The following is a 2,347-nucleotide window of genomic DNA, read 5'->3' as shown; positions in this document are numbered from 1 at the left end:
ATTCTGTATATTTTACAATTTCCACTTTAATTTTTCAGTTATTTGTGGATGTGATACATAGTTTCAAAAATATGTTCAAACTAAAAAATATAATTTATTGCTAATTTAATTGCAGTAATGGCTAGAATGCTTTCATTTAATCTTTTTCTACCTAGCTTCCCCATTAATGTTGCCAAATTGTATTTTACTGTCTCCTTTAACAATATTTTACTTTTATAATCAACCATTATTTTCTCCATGCATTTTCCTATTATTTCAGAGCATTGGTTTTATGATTTAAAAAATCTGCTTCAAAATTAAAAATGTAGAAAAGGGCCTATGGTGAATTTCTCCGTCATTTTGTTCTATCTAACCAGTTCCCTTTTCCTCAGAAAGTTTCAAAATTATCATTTTCTTAAATATATGGAGGTAGTTAATCAGGGAAATATATTTCAATAAAACCCTTAAATACATGTCATTATGGGCAGAGAAAAGTGTATATGTGCAGTTAATAAACCCCAACTTGAGGGGATATAAAGATTAAATAAAGCATTGTGTATAGACATGAAAGTACTTAATATAACTGACACAGTACATGTTCAAACAACGAGAAAAATACGTACAGATTGTAGTAATTTTTTGGTTTATGCAATTTTATTGAAGAAATATAAATGAATTACTAGCACAGCTATTAGTTGATCACTCATCCACTGACAACTTGCATCATTTATTCAGTGATATATTAAACAGAGTATTGGAAGACAGATTAACTAATAGCTCCAAGCCTCCTAACAATTTAAATGAAAATTACAACATGTTTTGAGACCCTATTTTGGAATACAAAGGGTGTTTGACTTCTAATATCCATTCTCTGTAGAACAAGAACAGTTCATTCCTTTATTGACATGCATAAAATACATCACATTTTCTGTTCTTCTGACGTTTTAAATTCAATGTCAATTCTCCAGCCACATCAGTTATGAGTGTAAAGTATATCAGGTAACCTCAAATCTCTAACAGTGGAAGGCTTAAACCAGAATGGATGCTGCTAGAATAATGCTGCTTCCTTTGATGTGACAACTCAGAATCCATCTCCCTCCCTCTCAGATGATTCTTCAGCATGTTAGAGCAGTGAGGACTGGTTTTAGTCTCATAATCAAGTTAGAGTGAAGACATTGGCACCATAATACACATGTTCCATTTTTTAAAAAACTCTGAATCTTGGGCAACTCTTCTCTTGTAACTACGTTACAGTTTCTAAAAGCAGATGTTGTCTAAAGCTGGAAGAACTTAAGTCTTCTCAGATGAACATATGAATGAAAGGAGGAAGGTAAACAAAACATAAAATTAAAAAAGATGAGGTCTGATAGGGGAGCAGCTCGATAAAAAATAATCAAAAAAGGAACAGTAATTTAAAGTTTATTCCAGCTACAATGCAGGTTATTCTGACTTTAAGGAAGCATCACATGGCATACTTCTGAGTCCATCCCTTAGATATTCTATTGTACTTATCTCTGTTTTATAGATCCATGCAATCTTTGGCACTACGGGGTCATCTGGGTTTGGATCACATAGCAGTGAACAAATGGATAAAAGTACTTTAGAAATAGATAAAGCAGGAGACCACTGTGATCTTAGACTATCAAGACAAATGCTGCCATTACTGTTAATATTTGGATGATAAATTCTTGTTGTAAATGCAACTTGAGGTGATTTGAATGGGTAGTCTGTAGGAAAATGAATTGTCAAAAAGAATACACCTTCTTGATATGGGCTGTCACTACGTTTCATAATTGTGGCTTGCCAGTGAAACATATCATCCCCAACTGGACCTACAGAACATTATGCTGGAGGGTCATGGGCCAAATCACTAAGTTCCTTATTAATCCGTTTCAGCGCCATAGTCTGCTTTCCGTCTGGCTCCTCACTATCATGGTTTGTGCTCGAAGGTCCAGGCAAAACTCTTGATTATTCTGGAGGCTTGGAAGGATTGTCTCAGTTTCACACTGGCTGTGTCAGACACAGGCGCTTGGTATTGAGGAGGCAATCTCAGGAGAACCTCAAGGCTGGCTAACAGGAACTGTCTGTATTAATTATTATTAGGGAAAATTTATGATTTTTATGGGAGGCAGAGAAGGCAATGGCATCCCACTCCAGTATTCTTGCCTGGAGAATCCCATGGACAGAGGAGCCTGGTAGGCTGCAGTCCATGGGGTCACTAGGAGTCAGATATGACTGAGCGACTTCACTTTCACTTTTCACTTTTCATGCATTGGAGAAGGAAACGGCAACCCACTCCAGTGTTCTTGCCTGGAGAATCCCAGGGACAGGGGAGCCGGGTGGGCTGCCGTCTCTGGGGTCGCACAGA

At 36.6% G+C, this 2,347-nt stretch overlaps 1 pseudogene; it reads right to left on the bottom strand.

The window, feature by feature from the left end:
- Window positions 1-1,441: 1,441 nt before the first annotated feature.
- Window positions 1,442-1,881, bottom strand: LOC129651553 (ubiquitin-conjugating enzyme E2 D3-like; annotated as a pseudogene).
- Between the last annotated feature and the right edge of the window lie 466 nt (window positions 1,882-2,347).

Source organism: Bubalus kerabau, chromosome 4, assembly GCF_029407905.1.
Source record: "Bubalus kerabau isolate K-KA32 ecotype Philippines breed swamp buffalo chromosome 4, PCC_UOA_SB_1v2, whole genome shotgun sequence".
Classification (NCBI taxonomy): Eukaryota; Metazoa; Chordata; class Mammalia; order Artiodactyla; family Bovidae; genus Bubalus; species Bubalus kerabau.
Note: the sequence above shows the minus strand (reverse complement) of the source record. Positions and strands in the feature narration are given on the sequence as shown.